We start from the raw sequence: 17094 nt of genomic DNA, 5'->3' as shown, positions 1-17094 counted from the left end.
TCTGTAAAATATCAATAAAATATATTAAAAAAAAGAATGTATTTTTATTCTTACAAAGTTTTGGTCTCTCTCTCTCCCCCCTCTCGTTTCCTCGTTTCTTTCCTCCTTCCTTCTCCCCTCCTTCCTCTTTCTCTCCCTCTCCTCCTCTACTTTCCATTTCTCTCTCTCTTTCCCTTCTCTCTCTTTCTCTCCTCTTTTTTTTTTTTTTTTTTTAATTCTTACTTGGGTTGGAGAATTTAATATATTTTTAAAAGCTATCTCTTTTTTATTCTCTTGTAAAGTGAGTTATCCTGTTTCTGTTTTATGTAAAGGCATGCATTCTTAGTTTTCCTTGAAATCAATGTAATATTGACTTTATTGTTTCAAACACCTTGGCGATTACTTCATTATCTCTTCAACAAAGAACCTTTAATGTTGCCTTTGAAATTATAGAACTGTGTGATTTCTTTTTATTAGATACAACTTTCTATGTTAACAAAATTAATTGTGTAATTAAAATTGGGATGTGGCCATTTTGTATATAAAAAGATATTTACAGTTCATATCTTTAGTGCAAGGATACCAGTTATAAATGCAAAATAGCGATGGTTTTTCAAATAAGCTCTGAAATACAAGGATTGGGAAAGTTCTATAGGAACAGATATTGTATAGCTTTTTGGGCAATATGGCTTGCTATAGCTATGTGTTTGTGAAGTTATTTTTTACTATTTTAAGATTACAGTTCTTAATAATGTAGAGAAAGCTATTTAAATTTTGAAATAATGAGACAAAGTTAAATTTAATAGTCAACCAAACTGCAGGCCAGGTTTCACAGCCGATTTTAGCTAATAAATTTTCTATATATGCTAACTATACGGACATTTTAAGTGCATTCCTACCATTTGTGGCTGTTAGTCATATGCCTATCTTGAATTCACAAGATTGGCTTGTAATAATTATTTGTAAGGATTAACATTTGATAATTTTTCAATAATCAGTTATCTTTTCCATGGTTTCATTACTGCCCAGTCAAATATACTATTTCTCAAAGTTATTTTTATCTAAATTACATATTAATTGTATCGTATTGGTTATGATAAAGGAAATCAAGTAGTTTTTAAAAATTAGTATGAGGTTGTTAATCATGTGTGTGATATGATAATTTACGTATGGGATTTTGTTTTCCTATTTAGAGAAATGAGTCTCTTTAGAATCCTGTTCTATATTTTTTAGAATTTTAGAGTTTGATTTGCAGAGATAATCATCCATTGTTATTATTTTCTATTCTGAAGACTGTGATGCTATGGGATATTGTTAAGTTGCATAATTTCTCTGTGTCTTTTTTTTCCCATCATAACATGGGGAATAGTAATAGAACTTCTTTCTTAGAGTGTAAGACATTTGAATAAAAAATGGGTTTTAAGCATGAAAGTCATACACCTAAAAGACACTCCTAATAATACGAAATGATTTTAACTAAGTCACATGTACAACCTATTTCATATTAACCCTTTGAGTGCCAACCAGTATCCTAGGAACTATGCTAAAATTGCCAAGGCATTTTTGCTGATTTTACAGCAGTTTAGGAAAAAAATTATGAATCGCAAGTACATGAAGTTACATATTCAAAAACTTAAGGAAACCTTTACTACATTGACACATTTAGCAATATCATCGTCACTTATGAAAGCAGACTTAGAACTGGACGCCATTTCGAAGCTTTGATAGCGCTCCCGGCACTTTTGGCGAAAGACAGGCGGGCTCCCCAGCACCTTAGGGGTTAACAAAAAATCAACTAGGAAAATAAGATAATGGGAAGGCTTTTGGTCATTGTTTTGTTTTGTTTTTCACTTTAGAATGTTTGTCAGTTGAGTATGTCTCTCTGCATAACGCTCGCTTGGTGACTGGGTGTCGTATGTTCAATAGTTGAGAACATATATTGCAAAGGTTGCCAAAGCGTCGGCAAAGGGTAGTTTAGCCTCAAATACTATGAAACTAATAAGATGGAGAGAAGCACCTCCCCTTCTTAATGGGCACTGATGCCGAAGCCCTGTGAGTGTGTGTGCTGCGGCTCCTCCCGTCCAGCCCGGCCTCGCTGCTCTCCCAGCTGCCCTGCCAGAGAGCAGGCTGGCCTGGAGGCGAGCACTGACCTGCCTGGGAGCTCAGTCTCCGGCAGCCCCCTGAGTGCAGAGTCTCCGGGGAGAGTGCCTGATGCAAACCCCCGCCCCCTTCCCTGATGGTTTCAGAAGCCCCTCCACCTTGGAGTTCCTTCCCTCCCTGTGTGGCCTGTCTAAGGGCGTTGGAGGAGGCCACTGGGTACTCTCGTGATCAGGGTTTGAAGAGTCGGCACAGAGTTCCAGCTCCGTGTGCCTGAGCTCTGCTAGTTGGGTGAGAAGAGGACGCCATGGCTGGGAGTAGCCATCGCTCCAGTCTCCTCTTTGCTTCACAGCTGACACCTGGCCCCGATGCTGCGTCTTTCCCAGAAGCTTGACCGGTATTTTACTGTCATGGCCTTGGGAGCTCCATGGCTGAACAGTTTCCAGGTATTCAGGGAGCTCTATCTCATCCACAGCTCACCATCCTGTGGTTGTGGTAAATCTTGAGACTTAAAGGAAAAGCAGATAAAATTACTAATCAACCATAGATTGCCTGGGGAGGCAAAAAGCATTCAAACCCTTAGAGCATTGTTTCTCAACCTTCCTAATGCCGCGGCCCTTTAATACAGTTCCTCATGTTGTGGTGACCCCTAATTTCACTGTTACAAATTGAACATAATAAAAGCATAGTGATTAATCACAAGAACAATATGTAATTCTATATGTGTTTTCCGATGGTCTTAGGCGTCCCCTGTGAGAGGACCATTCGACCCCCAAAGGGGCCGCGACCCACAGGTTGAGAGCCGCTGCCTTAGAGGCTTTCCCTGGGAAATGGACAGTGCTGTTTCAACAGGAAAAAAGCGATAGGGATTTGCTGGTAGTTCAGTGCAGCCTGTGTTTGGATCTCCCTGTTACAGCTTTTTCTTTTTCTTCTTTTTTTTTGATCTGACTTTGACAACAGGGTTCCCTTCCGTCTCCATCTCCAGCCTTTTCCTGGGCTCTGCATTGAACTCTTGGCACTGGGTGTTGCCCTGGCCAACCCTTAGGCAGGTACATCCTGAGAACAAAACACTTTCCCCTCCATGTGGCTAGAGCCATCACATTTCCAACCCCCCTCCCCAAGCTCCGAGGGGTTACCTGATACCCACTTAGACCTTGGTCCTGCGAGACCCGAGATCCTGCCAGGACTTTATACTTACTGTGCAGAAAGACAAACATCTACCTCTCCAAGTCAGATTTCCCTGCGTTTTCTATAGAGTGTCTTCCTAATTACTTCTGCTTGAAGCAGCATCCTCAGTTCTTTCTCTCTCTTTGCATAGCACAGTCTATTTGTTGCCCCAAACCGCCCAACTTTCTGAGAATTTTAAACACAATTTCTCAGCTTAAATTTATTTATTTATTGCTTGAATCTATTTCACCATTGTCCTCAACATTCTTTCCCTTCTCCTTAGTAATCCCTCGGCAAAACCCTGTCCGTGGATACACCTGTTTCATGACCGTTACTTGGCTCTGAAACATGGTTCAAGAGGAAAACATTTAACCACGCTGCCTCTCAGTCCTGAGGCACAATATATTTTGGCCTCCATCCTAGGTAACTGCCCTGTTACCTAAGTTAAGGGTTTTTCCATCAGTGAAATGCAGCCATTGGTTGAGACACAGCCAATTAATTTGAGGGGTGACAATCTACATTATTGATGAAGAGAAACAGTCAGTGTATATTACACATAGGGATAGTAAGTATTGTTCATGAAACTTTTGTTCCAGATTAAATGCATAAATTGTGTACCAGTTCACAACATTAAAAAATGTGTCTTGCTCTGGCCAATGTTGCTCAGTTGGTTGGCATCATCCCAGGCACCAAGGGGTTGCCAGTTAGATACCCTGTCAGGGCACATGTCCAGGTTCGGGCTTGATCCATGGTAGGGGGCATGCAGAAGGCAGCCGATTGATATTTCTCTCTTAAATTGATGTTTCTCTAGCCCTCTCCCTTCCTCTCTCTGTAAAATCAATAAAAAAATCTTTAAAAATATTTCTTATTGGAAATTTGAGTCAGTAATTCAAAACACCAATATAGTCATTTTTAAATTTTACACCTACTCTCTGCTCAAATCTCTAATCCACCTTCTTCACTTAGCGGATAACTTTGCATCAGATTTCAGTGACAAACTGAAGCTGAAGAGAACTTGTTTATCTTTCCACCACCCACTGCAACAGACTACCAACAACTGCACCATATACTTTGGCCTCCATCCTTTATAACGGGTGAGCTTCTCTGCTCCTACTCAAGGCAACCTCTCCATTAATGCACTGGGTCCCATGACCTTTTTCTTCCTCAAGATCTTTGTCCGTGAAATTAAACTTCTGTCTCTTACATCATTAATTATACACTCTTGCCTAGATCATTCCCAATAATAAATAAACAGCAATGCTTTATAGAAATAATAGTTAACATGGATATAGTAGTTATCATGTGCCATATCCTGTGATAAAAACTGTACATATGTTAATTCTTTTTATCCTTACCCAAATTAGAAACTATCATTCCATTTTACGGATGAGGAAACTGAGGCACAGCATGTTAAGCTGAGGGTGGCAGTACTCGGGAATAATAGAATCAATATTTGAACTATGTAGGCTGATGTCAGAATTTATGTTCTTAACCACTATGCAATTTGCTTCTCTCATGTGAATAAAACTTGTTGACTTCAAGATGTTCTTCAACTATTGCCTCATTTTCTCTGGTTCTTTTTATAGAAAAACCTAGCAGATGGCATGATACTTTATATAGAGAACCCTAAAGATTCCTCCAAAAAAACTACTGAACTAATAAATGAATTCAGTAAAATGGCAGGATACATAATAAATATCCAGAAATTGGCTGCATTTGTATGCACCAATAATGAACTATCAGAAAGGAAAATTAAGAAAACAATCCCATTTACAATTGTATAAAAAATACCTTGAAATAAATTTAACCAAGGATGTAAAAGACCTGTACTTGGAAAATTAGAAAACACTGAAGAAAGAAATGGAAGGAAATACAAATAAGTGGAAACATATACCATGTTCATGGAAAGGAAGTATTATCATTAAAATGTCCATACTCCACAAAGCAATCTATAGTTTCAATGCAATTCCTATCAAGATGCCAATGGCATATTTCACAGAACTAGAACAAATATTCCAACCACAAAAGACCCCAAATAGCCATAACAATCTTGAGAAAGAAAAACAACATTGGAGGAATCATGCTACCTGATATCAAACTACTACAAGGCCATAGTAATCGAAACAGCATAGTACTGGTATAAAAACAAACATATAAGTCAATGGAAAAGAATGAGCCCAGATATAAAAGCCACTTATTTATGGTCAATTAAATATTTGATAAAGGAGGCAAGAGTATACAATAGGGTAAAAATATTCAATAAATAATGTTGGAAAAATTGAACAGCTATGCAGAAAAAATGAAATTAGACCACCTTCTTATACCATACACAAGAATAAACTCAAAATTGATTAAAGACAAATGTAAGACTCAAAACCATAAACATTTTAGAAGAAAACAGGCAGTAAAATCTTACATATTTCTTGTAGCAATATTTTTCTGATATGTCTCTCTGGGTAATGACCACAAGAGAAAAAATAAACAAATGAGACTACATCAAACTAAAAACCTTTTGCACAACAAAGGAAACCATCAACAAAATGAAAAGACAATCCACTGAATGGGAGAACGTATTCACCAATGATACATCTGACAAGGAGTTAATATTCAAAATGTATAAAGAACTTATAAAACACCAGGAAACCAAACAATCCAATTAGAAAATGGGCAAAGAACATACGGATGGCCGGACAATAGACATATGAAAAGATGCTCAATGTCACTAATCATCAGAGAAATGCAATTAAAGCCGCGATGAGGTGTCACCGCCCTCCTGTCAGAATGGCTGTCATCAACAAACAACTAGCATTGGCTGAGAATTCAGAGGGGAGGAAACCCTGGTGCACTGCTGGTGGCGGGAACGCAGTTGGCGCAGCCCCTGTGGAAAACAGTATGGGGTTTCCTCAAAAAATAAAAAATGGAGCTGCCTATGACCAAGCAGTTCCACCTCTGATAATATATCTGAAGAAAACAAAAACCAAGAATATATGCACCCTGTGTTCATGGCAGCGTTATTGAAAATAGCCAAGATTTGGCAGCAGCCCAGTGCCTCCAGGATTTTCTCCCAATAGACCAGCTTCTCGCACGTCCACGTTTCAGGCTCTGCTGTTAGGGAAACCAAAGTGTGACAGGTGCAAGGAAGAGTGATCTGAGAAAGAGCTGCCTGCCTTTATTTCCTCACCCCCTTGCGTAGTCCTCTGTGGCTTTCGGCAATTATGACTTTTCCACCACTACTCCCCAAAACTCAATTTTTTGTCATCACCAATGACTTCTTCATATTTGATTCTAGGGTCAGGTTTTAAGCCCTACTCTTACTTGATTTTTCAAAATCCTATGCCACAGTTAATACGTCCTTCTTGTTGACAATCTATCTTCCCCGGGTTTATGGGACACCACGTTCATAGAGCGTTCCTCCTCACTCACTGGCCACTCCTCGTCTAGGAGAAACGGGTTCCTCTCTCCCTCCTGACTCTTGCGGTACCTCAGGGATCTATCGTCACTCATTTTCTAGTGTTCTCTTTTAGTCTCTAATTTTTAAATAAAAAAAACCTTAACTTGGAATATGATAGACACCTCAAACTTTGCATGCCCAATAAAAACCCTTGATAGCTTAACCCAAACCAGTTCCTCTCCAAATTTATCCCATTCATTCAATTATTCATTCATTCACTTCGGTTCACACTGATGCTCAGTCCAAAGTCCTGGGTAGGCATCTTGGGTCTTCTCTTTCTCTCACATCCATCTTCAATCTATCAAGCCCTCCTCTGAGGCCTAACTTCAAGTTATATCACAAATCCGAATTTTATAACTAATTCCATCACTACATTGACAGGGTAAGCCACCATCACCTTTGGCCTGAACGGCTACGTCTGCCAGTACTGCCCTGTGCAATCTGTTTTTGTGTAGTGATTTCTAAAATGCATAAATCAGACCTTGCCTCCCTCTTCAAAGTGCTTCAGTGGCTCTTTATGAACAGATGGGATTAAAATGAAAACTAAACTCTTTAACAAAAGCTATGAGATTTTTAAAAAATCGTTGCTTCTTTTTACCACTTCCTGTGCCAGCACCGCTCACTCCACTCCAGCATCCCAGGCTTCTCTCTGTTCTCTGAACACACCAGCCTGTCCTGACTCCCAGGGCCCCATGCTTGCTTTCTCTCAGGCTGGAAGGCTTTTCCTCCAGAGCATGGTCCCCTCTGTCGTTCAGGTCTCCAACCAGAGTGCACGGCTCAGGAAATCCTTCCCGCATGGCCTCTACAAAATGCCCATTTCTCAGGCTACGTTGTCATGGCAGAAATCAGGCTGGGGGGAAGCGACAAACCATACACACTCGGAGATTCAGAAAAGAACTGCTTTATCTGCACGGGTGCTGGCTCAGCGGAGTCCCCTCCAGAGGCTGAGCTCCGAACAAAGCGGGGTTTGGCATTTTATATTCTCCCAGGCTCTTTGTCTCCCCTCTATGGCATATACTTACATTCTAGACATTCTTCCTACGTTACATGTTAAGCTTCCGGGTATCTGTTGCAGTTTGGGAGGAGGGCCGTGACCTGAGACAGCAGAAGCTTGACTGGCAGCGGGCCCTGCTGGAGCAGAAGCAGAAGAAGCAAGCGGATTACAGAAGCTGAGGCTCGGTCATGGGTCATGGCCATGCCCGCAGGGAGGGGGCTTGCCATCTCAATGTAAAGTAGCGTGGGTGTCAGGGCTATTTGGTCTTCCTCAAAGAGGCAGGAAAGAAAACGGGTAGCTTCAGGATCATGCCTTCACCACTGTCAGTTCCATGTGGTGTAAGAACATTTGCATGTCTCAGTTGAGAGTGTGGGATGGAAAGACAAACAGGTAGGAAAAGCATGCGCTAAAGGGAAAGATTCAAAAACTACAACACAAACGGTAGAAGTGAACAGAGCTACTAGTATCTGGAAGAGAAGTCGGGCTGTTTTCCCCCCAACACTGGCATACACTCCTGATTAATTGGTGGAAGCCGGTCCATCCTTGCTGCTTGACACAGTCGCTGCAGGGAAGAAACATCTGTACAGCATATGTTTCAAGGGACCTGGCGTATATGGCATACTGTTCTTAATATGTTTGCTCACCCCCTTAGTGCTATGTGTTTTAACCAAGGTCACCTCTCCGAGAAAGGTTGTTTCCCCAGGTAGGGATTTTCCCCTGAAGTTAGGGAGGGAATAAAACCCCTTAACTAAATGCCAGGCGGGTAGTTAATCACTTTACGAACAATCACCTTTAAGCTACATAATCTTTACTCCCTGGAATGGAGATAAGAAACGCCCTAACCTTTGGAATAGAAATTGACAGGATTAAAATCAACTGGTATAAATACAGATGTAACAAGACAATAAAACATAGAACTTGGCTGGAGATCCTAACCAGAACTTGGCTGGACATCCTGGTTAGAGATCCTGACTAGAGGCTGCTGATCAACTGAACGCTGTCTCCGTGTCATTCCTTCTTCGCCAACTCCGTCCACACCTTTGGGGACCCCTGGACCTGCTGGGGTTGGACCCCAGCAATTAATAAGATATTGCATGGCAGTGCTTTGTCTGAAAGCAATGGAAGCCCCTATCCTTGTCTCATGTTTACTCTGCCATGATGCTAAAAGCCTTACTAGACAGCTCTTGCTATCCTAATGGGAAAGGAATCCCAAAATTACAGGGGATGTTCTTCTTTTTCCCAATGGCCGTGGCCATCAAAGTAAATTGTGAGAACTGTGTCTATTGCCAACAGAGGAAAATCTGAATAACATAGACAGTTGATCTGGAAACAATTTCAAACCCCAAGCCCAAGAGTTAAATATTCTGGTCCTTGAGATGGGAAAGTAAAACCATTGGAAGCTTGCTAGCCATGAATATCTCACTGAGGACAGGAAACACTGAGATTTGAATGGGTATGTGGGAGAAATACTTGCTTGATATATACTTCTGCTGGAATTTACTGAAATCAAGGGATAAAAACAGGCCATAATGACCAGGAACTACAGTCTATTTCCTCATGCCCATCAGGTAAGAACCTAATGAAATACACAAAAATAGCCTTAAGCCTTTTTTGTAAAAGTACCTATTAGATGGCTTTTATAGATGCTATAATAAGGGCTAAACAATGGGGATTGGAGATGTTACCTCTAACTCAAAATGACACTTAAAAAATGAAGAAACTGCATCTTCAGGAAACTTCAAGGCCTGAATTCCTCCAAAATGGGTCTCATGATTTCCTGGGTTTTGTGTCTCTGTCATTGTATTTCAAGATGAGTAAAGAACCCCCTAAAAGGAATTGAGGAGAGGAGCATGTTAGAGGTCCTTGGTCAAACTTGGAGAAAACCTGGCACATGCCTGGCCAGCTGCCACCGTACATACCTCCTCCTGTGAACGGATGAGGTTGGAGAACTGTCCCCGGGAGAGGCTGGTGGGGAAAGGCTCAGAGCCCTGGATTCCCCGGGAAGAATGTGTGTGTCACAAGAAGGGCATGTGGCAGAAAAGAAGATGTTCTTTGACTCACCTTAGGTCATAACTTTGATGCTCATCACTTCCCAGCATCTCTCTGGAGAAAGACAGCCTGACTGTTGGTGCACCGATGACAAAGGGAACATTGAGTTTGGGCGACGTCTGTGTCAAGTGTCCTGGGATGACTACCGAAAGGCCGGCCACCATAAAGGGGAAAAGGTGCCATAGCCATACCCATGGTGCCTGCCATGCCCAAGTCCTTTTTGTCCACCCATTTTGGGGTGACAGGCGTGGTAGGAGGCAGTTCCCCAGTCTCTAGTAGACCTTTGGAACAAACAGTCCAGCAGGTGAGATCAGATCATCATTAGACGATATAGAAGCTGTTCCAGATACTATCTGGTTGCATGTTGGCTTGAGCAGGAAATAACCTTTCCGGTACATACCTGCCTACTAAGAGTGTTGTCAGCACCTCACTTTTTAATGTTCAGGCAGGCTCCCTATGTTGGGGTTGTTTAGCGGAACAGGTATCTGATGTAACCTTACAGAGACGTGCAAGTGAAGACAAGATCACCAGTTAGGGAAGCTTATGACACTGAGAGGTACACAAGTGCGATGCTTGAAAGCAAAGCAAGAAAAGAACCACTTGTTGAGGCATCAGCCTGCTCAACAGCTGATCGGAGTGTAGACGAAAGGGGCCACATGCTGACCTGACAAGCTCAGGGGGGGCCTGCATGGCGGTCTTGCAAACTCAGAGACCTACAGTAACCACAAAGGATGGTCTGAAATTAAACTTTAACTAAAGCAGTTATGGTGGGCAGTTACGTCCTAGGCCAGTATCTTCACTGACAAGGTCAACCTTTACCTTAACTGGCCTGTCTTTTTGCATCTATGATAACATACCCTTGAAATGTCTGGGTGACTTGTAACTTCCCTTTTTCTGGAGCCCCTGGGGCACAACCAAATGTGCTGGGCGCCAGGACAGATACCACAGATTCCTTCATTATCATGTTCATTGATCCTGCACCCACCTAAGTATGTGTCCATCATTTCACTTTTATCCAATCCCAGGGGTTTCCCTGCTTTGCTTTATCCCTCCTCCTTAATCTGTCACCAATGAATTTCATGTAACCCACCTACGTCCCTCCTTTGATTGCGAATGTATAAATACAAATGTAACCCCGCCATTCTCCGGAGCACTATCTCAATTTGTTGAGGTTCTGCTTCCTGGCATATGTCGGCAGTTTGGCTCAAATAAACTCACAAAAATTCTTTACAGGTTTCAATGGTTCTTTTACCTTAACAGGAGGAAACTACCCCGCATCTAGATGTAGAGGGCATGGGACACAGGGCGGGCTGAAAAGAAAAGACATATCAAGATGAGAAATCTTTTTATTTATTTATTTATTTATTTATTTATTTATTTATTTATTTATTTAAATCTTTATGGCTGAAATTATTACATACCTCCTTTTCCCCCCTCACTGACCTCCTCCAGCCCACCCCCTGCCCCTGCCCCAGGCCATCACCACCCCATTGTGTGTCCATGGGCCATCATTCTATGCATACAAGGTCTTTGGCTGATCACCTCCCCCACCCACCCTGCCCCCCCTTCCCTCTGAGATTCCACAGTCTGAAGGTGAGTGAATCTTGAATAAATAAAATTCGTGGATATATAACTAATAGTCAATACAAGAATTAACACACATACATTTATAAATGCTGAACTAAATAATTCCGTGCCCGGGAGGAACTGCTGGGAAAGGCTGCCTCTCTCCTCCTGAGCTAGTTGAGAGGCACTGGAGCAGCAGATCCGCCTCTTCCCCCAGCTGATAGGGAGGGACACCCCCCCCCCCCCCAAAACCCTGGGAAGAAAGGAGGCTGATGCGGCGGTGAATCAGAGTGAGGTGGGGGTGAGTGGCACCTGGGATCTGGAAGGCAGCCCACTCACACCTGTAGCCTTGGCGCTTGGGCAATGCCCTTTGCACAGACAGCTGCGCACACAGCGCTCCGGGGACATGACAACATCAGGACAAACGCCAGCCTCGCCCGGTGGGAGGAGGCTCCCTCCAAGGGAACCAGAGGGAAGGGTTGGAGGTGATTCTAAGCTGAGGAGGACTGAAAATTCACCCTGTGTCAGGCCTTTGTGACTCGGCTTTTGTCGGGTTACTGTAAGAAGCTATCACTCACACAATAGCCTTTTGTTTTTGTGTGGAAATCACCATTCCTTCCGGGCCTGGGAGAAGTCACCAGGAGACCACACCTCCCTCCCTAAAAGGCCTGTTGGCAGAAGACAGCACATGTGTGAGAGCATCTGAAGATCTTGTGGGGGAAGAGGAAAGCATTGTAACAATTCTCAAATCACTCAGTAAGTGGGCCGGCCTGGGAGAGCGCCTTTCTGCATTAGGCGGTTGTCCAGGTGAGACTTCAGCGGAATAACTCTGAGTTTGAGAAGTGCAGTGTCTGAATTTGGTATGCGTGTTGCCCAGGTGACAGTGAAAGGCCACGCCTCTGTGGATGGAAGTGAGTTTTTTCCTGAAGGGATGGATGGTCCCACGGTCAGTCACGCTGGGCAGAAACTAACCCCAGGTGAGAGAACTGGGGAACCAGCCAGAGGAGGAGGAAGGAGAAACTTCTCTTGCCTGAGAGGCCAGGGATCATTTGGGGCTGGACTTGAAGTTCCCTTCCTGGTCTGGACCATTTCCCTGGGGGTGGAAGTAGCCCTGGGGGGGTTGCCCTGGGGAGACAGGAGAGGAGAAGGGCAGGGATTCTGGGATGGCTGTGTTCTGGGCAGCAATGCACTCGTATAGGTTACTCTTGATTTCCACTTTCTGTTACCCCCAAGTTTCCAGCAGAGTTTTCAAATGGCCAAAACGTCATGGCTACTCTCGGGGGTGCTCCTGGAAGGTGGCGGAGGGCCTCCCGTCACACCTGGGACAGGCGGACAGGAAGAGCAGCCCCTCCTGGGACAGGAGGCCAGAGCGGCAGCAGCAGCAGAGGTCCCCAAAGGAGGAGACAGCGATGGGGGAGAGAATCCGGCCGCCACGCAGAAGGGAAGGGCCTCCCTAAAAGAGCATGTGGATACCTGCCAGGCAACTGGCATCTAGAACCTGCCGGCGCTCCTGGCATCCGGGCTCACATTGGTACAGCGCTCCCTACTGTTGTTCCAAGTGATTAGTTCGGTTATTATTTACTGCCCTCTGTGTCCTAAATAATATTCTAAACGTGATTCTGAGTTGCCTTCTCTCAGCAGAGCTCATTTTGTGAAACAAGAAGGACTGTTCAAACCAATCTTTTACTTGGCTGTAAGCTTCTGTTCATCAAGTTCCATTTTCACTCCTAGCACCTTTGCTACAAACATCATGCAGTGGCTCCGGTTGTATTTCTAGGTGCGTTTGAGGAGACTCACTGGCCACACCACTGGTGAGTGGGCGAGTGGGCAGACCGGCACCTGGTGCACCCGTGGGCCAGGCAGCTGGGCTCAGTGGGCCAGGAGTCAGCCCGCCTCCTGGGGCCCTTGGCCCAGCTTCCTCCCAGACACGGAGAACTCTTCTTAGGGATCCTGTTCGCTTTCTGCTGAAAACTGTACAACTCACCTGCATTCCTGAAGTTTTGTAGTTTCGCATAAAATCACTTCCCATTTTTGATCCTTTATTATTGCTGCTCTTTTGCCTCAAACTAAGAAAATAACAGGGAAAATAAGGGTTTTTTTCCCTATATTTTAGGTAGTGATTTCAAATGACTGCATTTGGGGGTTAGGGTATTAAAGACATTTCAGAAAAACTTTTATGCTGTATGATGGCTCATAATGACTTAAAATTAATTCCAGTTTTAATTATATTCAAACTGAAGCTCATGTTTGTTTGTTTTTTAATACTTTTTAAATGATTTCAGCGAGGAATGGAGAGGGAGAGAGAGCTAGAAACATCAATAATGAGAGAGAATCATAAATGAGCTGCCTCCTGCACGCCCCACACCAGGGATTGAGCCCACAACCTGGGCATATGCCCTGACCAGGAATCGAACTGTGACCTCCTGGTTTATAGGTAGATGCTCAACCACTGAGCCACACCACACCGGCCCAGTGGCCAGGCTGAAGCTCCTGTTTTAAAAACATTTGCAAACACTCATTTAACATTTACATGAAAAAGAGAAAAGCAATTTAAATTTATCTCCAAGTCATATTAGAAACATCAATTAATCCCAGGTGAGAACTGGGAAACCAGCCAGAGAAGGAGGAAGAAGAAACTTAACTGCCTGTAAAAATTCTTCTCTAGATTATAAAAAATGCCTTGCTTTTTACTAAGACTTAGACCAGTGGTTCTCAACCTGTGGGTCGCGACCCCTTTGGCAGTCAAACGACTCTTTCACAGGGGTTGCCTAAGACCATCCTGTATATCAGATATTTACATGACGATTCTTAACAGTAGCAACATTACAGTTATGAAGTAGCAACGAAAATAATTTTATGGTTGGGTCACAACATGAGGAACTGTATTTAAAGGGCCAGAAGGTTGAGAACCACTGACTTAGACTAATATTCTCATGATGGGCAAATACACAGGCAATTTTAAGATAATTACTAATACTATATCCAGTTATTATTTATTATTTATACTGCATCTAGAATTTTGCAATACAAATAAAAGTATTCCAAATGTTCTTTATTACATTACTTCTGGAGTATATTTTTGATAACTTTTATTTTGTAGCAGCAAAAAAATGAAAAATTAGCAGTGGTTCTCAACCTTCTGGCCCTTTAAATACAGTTCCTCCTGTTGTGACCCAACCATAAAATTATTTTCGTTGCTACTTCATAACTGTAATGTTGCTACTGTTATGAATCGTCATGTAAATATCTGATATGCAGGATAGTCTTAGGCGACCCCTGTGAAAGGGTCGTTTGACCGCCAAAGGGGTCGGTTCCCACAGGTTGAGAACCGCTGGCTTAAGGTATAGTCAATAGGTTTAACATGGAGTTAATCAGTTTAACAATCTTCTTAATTACACAGCACAGATGAAACAAGGAGCTGATAGCTATCTTAGAGTTTTAGTCACTGGGAAGACAAAAATAATCAGGTCAGGCTCACTCTAGTAGATAACATTAAAATTACTGAAAACTAGGACTACTTAGAACTGCCGTGGGCAAACTACGGCCCGCGGGCCGAATCCGGCCTGTTTGAAATGAATAAAACTATTGAAAAAAAAGACCCTTTTATGTAATGATGTTTACTTTGAATTTATATTAGTTCACACAAACACTCCATCCATGCTTTTGTTCCAGCCCTCCTGTCCAGTTTAAGAACCCATTGTGGCCCTCGAGTCAAAAAGTTTGCCCACCCCTGACTTAGAATGAAGAGAAAAATTTTGAAGTATTTTATTCCTTCAATATTAAGGGAAAGCAGTGTCAACGCATAAACACGATCATTAATGAAACTGCGTTCATTACCTCACCCAACGTGATCACTCTCTAACTGTAGTTATGTAACAGGTATGTAGGAATGTATAGGGTATAAAAAACCCTCACATTTAATTAGCTAACCAAGAATTAAAAATAAGAATAAACTAACACAACTTTTAGTCTAAAATATTAATAGTTTCATAAATGAGCACGTTACAGGCAGCAGCAGTACCAGTTTCCCTTCTCACTGGCCTCGACCACAGAGGTGTAGCAGGTGCTAATGGCTGGCCAGGCCTGCAACGTGTCCCCAGAAATAAAACCCACTGAGAGAGAGAAAAGAAACAAATGCCAGAGGCTGACGCACATGAAAAAGAGCACTGAAGCCACTGAGAGCTAGACTATGAAATTGCACATCCCGTCCTCAGAATTCCTTAGTTCTCCTCTTTCCATGATCCCCCTATAAAAGCCCTTTACCTACCCTGAGATATTAAGATGGCCGTTAAGCCATGAGCCTGTCATCTTCTCAGGGAGTTGGCACCTGAATAAATCACTTTCCTTCTATCAGCACCTGTGTCCTGTGTTTGGCTGCGTGGTGGCAGGCAAAAGAACCTGAGGGTCCTTAGGGCTGGTTCCCGTTAGAACCCTTTTTATAGCTCGAGCGGATGATTCTTCATCCCTTCCAGGATGAAATTTCACTCCTCAGCCTGGTTTGTCTCCAGCTTCTTTCTAACCTAATTCCTAGCCACAGGAGCTGGTCCTGAAGACACTCTTCTTTCCAGGGCATGGAAAGTCCTCACCAGACTCTCCGCAGCTTTGCTGATGCTGTTGCCTTTTCCTGGAAACACCTGCCCTTTTCCTCTGCTGACTCTTACCTGAGCATTATTTCTCAGAGTTCAGAAGGCTGAAGGTCCAAAATCTAGGTGCAGACTGATTTGATTTTTGATGCGACCTCTCTGCCTTCTCTTTGTGTCTACACCTGAGAGGGAGGGTGGGAAGGTAGGAAGGAGAGATGGGGGATAGGGAGAGGGAGATAAAGAAAGAGAAAGAGGAGGTTGGCTTTCCGTTCTCTGGTGTTTCATCTCATAAGGACACTAATCCCATCAGATCATGGCCCCACCATTATGATCTTTCTTAAACTTAATTACTGCTTTATACGCCTTATCTCCAAATACAGTTATATTGGGGGTTAGGGTTTCCACGTATGAATTTAAGGGGACACAATTTAGTTCCCGGAAACTATCACTTATGTTCTAGGAAAGCCACAATCCACTTGTGCTCCTAAAGGCTGGCTGGGCCAGAGGAAACTCTGAGAGGCATTCCCGGAGGTTCTGGGTGAAGGGGAAGGTTTGGAGGATGGGAGGTGCAATGGTGGGCACGGAGAGAAATTCTGAAAGCTTTTCCTGAGAGCGGAAGTGCTCTCTATGCAGAGGCCTCCAGAGGGGAGATGGAATCTCTTGCTGGAGGCCTTGAGCATTTGAGAGATGGGCTGGAAAGGCTGACCATGTCTGAGTCCTGAGAGCTGAGGCCTGTGAGCTTCAGGGAATTCCAACACTTTAGCAATGAGCCTACTGAGGTGACGAGACTGGGATGAACGAAGGCGAAGGCGTAGCACCTGCCCCGGTTAATCTGGACCACCCGAGGGTTCTGACCTGGGAACTTGCACTTGGACTTTGAGGGGCAGCAACACATCCTAGAAGGCGTTCCTTCTGAATCTTGCAGGTGGGGGCTGAGAGGACACGAAATTCAACCGAGGGAGACAAAGGACTAGGGTTGGGAGTCACCTCGCCACTGAAAAGTTTACGGGTCCATGATGGTGGTCTTGGTTCCCTCTCAGACTTGGAGCTGTGTGGGGCAGGAAGTGGGTTTTGCACATTTCCTTTCCACCAGCCCCTTACGCCTGTTTGATTAGGGGCCCGGGCACGTTTGTTGGATGTGATGGTGGGAAAATGGAATAAGGTTGCTAAGAGAGTCCGGAGGCTCTTAACAAAACAGGGCCTCTGCA

At 43.5% G+C, this 17094-nt stretch overlaps 2 long non-coding RNA genes across 2 annotated transcripts; one reads left to right on the top strand and one right to left on the bottom strand.

Moving 5' to 3' along the window:
• Positions 1-166: 166 nt before the first annotated feature.
• LOC118663500 lies at positions 167-11516 on the bottom strand. Its single transcript, XR_004970065.1, has 3 exons — positions 11403-11516; positions 10990-11047; positions 167-2584 (listed from the first exon to the last, which is right to left on the bottom strand). It is a non-coding gene; the product is annotated as an uncharacterized LOC118663500 (long non-coding RNA).
• Positions 11517-11715: 199 nt separating this feature from the next.
• Positions 11716-13343, top strand: LOC118663814. Its single transcript, XR_004970148.1, has 2 exons — positions 11716-12280; positions 12537-13343. It is a non-coding gene; the product is annotated as an uncharacterized LOC118663814 (long non-coding RNA).
• The last annotated feature ends 3751 nt before the right edge of the window (positions 13344-17094 follow it).

The sequence above is a fragment of the Myotis myotis genome, unplaced genomic scaffold, assembly GCF_014108235.1.
Source record: "Myotis myotis isolate mMyoMyo1 unplaced genomic scaffold, mMyoMyo1.p scaffold_m19_p_9, whole genome shotgun sequence".
Taxonomy (NCBI): Eukaryota; Metazoa; Chordata; class Mammalia; order Chiroptera; family Vespertilionidae; genus Myotis; species Myotis myotis.
This window is presented reverse-complemented; position numbering and strand designations above follow the sequence as displayed.